The sequence below is a fragment of the Oncorhynchus keta genome, chromosome 6, assembly GCF_023373465.1.
Source record: "Oncorhynchus keta strain PuntledgeMale-10-30-2019 chromosome 6, Oket_V2, whole genome shotgun sequence".
Classification (NCBI taxonomy): Eukaryota; Metazoa; Chordata; class Actinopteri; order Salmoniformes; family Salmonidae; genus Oncorhynchus; species Oncorhynchus keta.
This window is the reverse complement of record NC_068426.1, coordinates 44,326,096-44,330,969: the sequence shown is the minus strand read 5'-3', so window position 1 is coordinate 44,330,969 and position 4,874 is coordinate 44,326,096. Positions and strand designations below refer to the sequence as shown.

Genomic DNA, 4,874 nt, shown 5'->3' with positions numbered 1-4,874 from the left:
ATATACAGTGGGGGGAACAAGTATTTGATACACTGCCGATTTTTCAGGTTTTCCTACTTACAAAGCATGTAGAGGTCTGTAATTTTGATCATAGGTACACTTCAGCTGTGAGAGACGGAATCTAAAACAAAAATCCAGAAAATCACATTGGATGATTTTTAAGTAATTAATTTGCATTTTATTTCATGACATAAGTATTTGATACATCAGAAAAGCTGAACTTAATATTTGGGACAGAAACCTTTGTTTGCAATTACAGAGATCATATGCTTCCTGTAGTTCTTGACCAGGTTTGCACACACTACAGCAGGGATTTTGGCCCACTCCTCCATACACAAATTTGAGGGATTTATAAAATTGGGTAGTGTAAAGATGCACTTCGCAAAAATCGCTCCGCCATTTCCTGGTTGCTAAAATTCAGTTTCTGTGACAAAATAAGCAGTCATTGTGTAGAGAATCATTGTACCATCTAATCCACTGTGAAATATATTTTCCATAACCAAAAATATTGTTTCTTCAGCTCTTTGAAGCTGGTGTACAAATCCGGATGTAAAATTGGTAAGTCGCTCTGGATAAGAGTGTCTGCTAAATGACTTAAATGTAATGTAAATGTAAATGTAAAAGGGTGGGAAGTATAGAAATAGTGCACATAGAACAGACCTAGCGCTTCTTAGACGTGCGTTCAATGATTATGAAAGCTGTATAATCTGCTAAATTAAAATTATTCGCCTACCTCCTCATGCCTTTTGCACACAATGTATATAGACTTTTTTCATTTTTTTCTACTTGTTTATTGTTTACTCCATGTGTAACTCTGTTGTCTGTTCACACTGCTATCCTTTATCTTGGCCAGGTCGCAGTTGTAAATGAGAACTTGTTCTCAACTAGCCTACCTGGTTAAATAACTCAAGTCTATGTGAATTTGTTCGGGTTGGCCAAAAAAGTATATATTGTAGATTTAATGTTGTGGTTGGTAGCTAGCTAACTAGCACTTACTCACTCATGTGGCTGCGAGCACCATCATGAAAGGCGGCATGAAGGAAGCTCTATTACGTGAGAATGCTGGGGAGCAGGCAATGTTGAAAAGTAATCATTAAACATGTTGTACATTTATTTTCTTAAATGTAGTTTTGTAATGGACTAAAACAAGCAGGTAACAAGAAAATTATGTTTGAAAAAAAATGTAACATTTTTGCTGTGGGCCAATGGTAACCACAATTTGTTTCCACCACCTCTTCTCAAATACCGAAGGGGACTATACTGGTGGTCAGCGCACTGCTCTATATTTTGTCAATCAATGACCATGTGCCTTCCTCTACTTTATTAATGTTGAAAAGATTGGTAGGTAAGCCTTTATATTTTCCTTGACAGCATCTTTGTCCCCGGCGACAACGTTATCGCAGCTATCTACCTTATAAAGGCAGTTCTTTGCAGTAAATTCGCTTGCTGTGTCAAATTAAACTGTACTGCTCAAACTAGGATTAGGTTGTCTCTTTAAACTGTGGGATTTCACTGCTGGAAGGGGGAGAGAGTTGGATGAGTTCATCAATCTACCGCTACCAAAGCAGGTCGTCACTAGTTATTAACAAAGCCACAACATCATAAACCCCGCCTATTTCTAAAATCTACATTCTTAAATGCGATTTTAATCCTTAACCATGCCAATAACCGTATGCCTAACCCTATTTTTGTATTATTCTTTTTACGATAAAACCAATGTTGACTTTGTGGCTGTAGTAACTAGTGGAAACCACCGAAGCAGCGCCCTCTGAAGAGACTGTCCGGGAGATCTGTCAGACGCAGGAAAGGGGTAGCTCGGTAACCCGTCTTGCCAAGGGTTGCGTTGAAAATGGCACCAAACAGTACTAACGCTTGACCTTTAAATCCGGACGCAGAAACTCGATCAACTGAATACTCCTGTCAGGTAGCGGCCATTTCAGGTCATTTCAAATGTAGCCTACTACAGCAATAAACGGTCTGTCTAGCGAAACGAATAAGGTTACATGGAAGACAGCATGTTGGCTGGTAGTGGCTGGCAATTTGTCGTGTGTTTAACTGTGTTGGAAACGAAATAATGATGTCTGATACAACATATTCAAGAGGGATGGAACGAGACAGAGGAAGGATTACATCAGATTCTATGGCGAGAGGCGCATATCCTCAACAGTATGTTCACCCTGGCAGTCAGCAGCAGGGCATAGACATTCAGGAGCTTGCCTCTAAACGTGTCGACATCCAGAAGAAACGGTTTTATTTGGATGTAAAACAAAGTGCACGGGCCGATTCTAAAAATTGCAGAGGTTTGGATTGGAAGAGAACGTCATGATAACATCAGAAAAAGCAAATTAACGCTGTCCATGTCAATGGCACCCGATCTACGTTATTGCCTGGGGACTTCATTGATTATTATGCTCATATTGGGTTGAGAGGTGGCCTGGTACCACGGCCAGAAGAGCAGAGCAATGGCCAGGGCCGCCCGCACGATTCCCGCAGAAGACCGCAGGATCACCACGCAGCATCAGTGTCTCCCACTGGCTCTGCGGTGTCGGAGGAACATACTCATCGCGTCCTGAAGAGTGAATTCATTGAGAGAGACAATAGAAAGTACTATCTGGACCTGAAAGAGAACCAGCGAGGCAGGTTCCTCCGCATCAGACAGACTGTCAGCAGAGGGCATGGGGCCATCGGTTACTACGGACAGGGCATCGATCAAACCATAGTGTTGCCGGCTCAAGGGCTAATCGAATTCAGAGATGCACTGTCGCAGCTGATTGAAGACTACGGCGATGATGATGCCACGGAAGAGCTTGGAAGAGGCAATGGGAACCATGAAGAATCCACCGAGTTTCCGGAGGCAGCATCATTCCGAGTGGACAATAAGAGGTTTTATTTCGACGTTGGTTCCAATCGGTATGGTGTCTTTTTAAAGATTAGCGAGGTAAAACAGCCATACAGGAACACCATAACGGTTCCCATGAAAGCCTGGGCCAAATTTGGAGATAATTTCATTAGGTATGAGGAAGAAATGCAGCGAATGTTCACCTGTCACAAGGAGAAGAGGACAGAGACTCGCGAGGACATTGGAGAACAAGAGGATTGACAGTGGCATTATATGGCTGTAAGAGGTTTCTAACGATGGTGGGTTAAAACAGGGATGGAAAAAAGCTAAACATGACAATATCCTAGAACATATGAAAATGTATTATTTAATGTACCTCTATTAGGCCTATGTCTCTGGTCAACTAGCACTTTTGCTTTGTTCATGGTCATTCCTGTTTCAATCATACATTTCGATTATGGCATCCGTTTTGAAATTGGTGCAGCAGGACATGTTGCCTATTGAAAAATGAAAAAAAAAATATTCAAAAGGCAAAATGATGATATAGGTAATTTATGTGAATCATATCTCTTTTTTTCATTGTGGTTGACTGAGTGTGCAAATGAAAGTACGTGTGCGCATGTGATTGTCTGATTGAGAAAAAAAGGTGAGACATGAAAGTGTACACGTCCTGTCCCCCACAATCATTGGTAGGGGTTAATGTTAGATTTACCGCTGAATGCTAGACATGATATTGCTGTTTAAACAGTAACAATTTGTGTAGGTAGCGCTTCATGATTTCATTTTATAGAATAAGGGACAGTTTGGTTGAGGGTTCGCCGACCATCACGGACGAGCTCAAACTCCCTGCATATGTCATTACTCTGTAATCAGATCCGGCTGCAGACAATGATCAACTAGGGGGAAATCCGATTTTCAACATTTTGATGCTATATTTATAGTTATATAAAGTATATGCAACGATTTTTCATTAACAGGTTTATGTGCCAAAGCACTACACACAACCAATAAGCAATTCAGAACTACATACCGAATACCGACTTCGAGCACATCATCATGGTTTGCGTTTTCAACACCCCATTCAAATAGAGTATGTCAATCCGGACAAACAGGGACTACATCTTTCCCTACTCAGTATCGATGGCTTGGCTTGACAATCTCTGAATGTCTTCACTTTTTGATATTTTGTAACAGATGTCTTTTTCCATTCATCGAATGGCTGGTGTGCAGTTTGGATGCTGGAATTATATCAGAGTGGAGTGGATGAATGTGCGCAGGTAACCTACAGGAGATTGCTGAAGTAGCCTAATCAGATTAAAACATTGTGACTGATTGAGTTTATGCCATACATAAAATACATTTTTAAAGTTAAATGACAAATATTTAGGCTATAGTGAAGCGTTAAGGAGATACAACGCACATTAAGATTTCCTGAATAACTGGGCCTGCTAGAAGCATAGGCCCTATGTGGCTGCACTATTTAAAACGACTCAGGAGAATGATGATCAGCAACAGAAATTCAAATGCAGCCTGACTGTCCTGCGCGATGCCTTTCTAGACCTTATAATCTGCTGAGTAGACCCACAATTTATCCAAATGGAACGAAACGTTCAATTAACTGCTTTTATTCAAATTACATTATTACTTGTACTTTCTTGAAAATCATCATTCAAATATGAATTGCATTGCGGTGTTGTAGGCTAGTCTAGGTAGGATCATTTTATTGTCCCTAAGGCCATACACATGTAATTAACTGTATAACAGAGCCAGCAATAAATAAAAAAAACATAATTGAAAGATAAAATAAAAGGTGTACCCCGTGTAATAATACTAAACAACATTTGTAGGCTACAACACCTAGCGACCTCACCATGATATTTGAGCCTTTGGGGATTGTAGTGAACAGGGAATAGAACTCAGATACCTGGCATGACAGACAAACACCATTATGCATCGTGTCAATAGGGTTAACCCACTTGCTTGGAATTGTAACATGGCACATATAGCAAGGTTTGCTACACTGCCCCCTCCTTAC

At 40.6% G+C, this 4,874-nt stretch overlaps 1 pseudogene; it reads left to right on the top strand.

Moving 5' to 3' along the window:
• Positions 1–1,775: 1,775 nt before the first annotated feature.
• On the top strand, positions 1,776–3,474 carry LOC127930859 (purine-rich element-binding protein gamma-like; annotated as a pseudogene).
• The last annotated feature ends 1,400 nt before the right edge of the window (positions 3,475–4,874 follow it).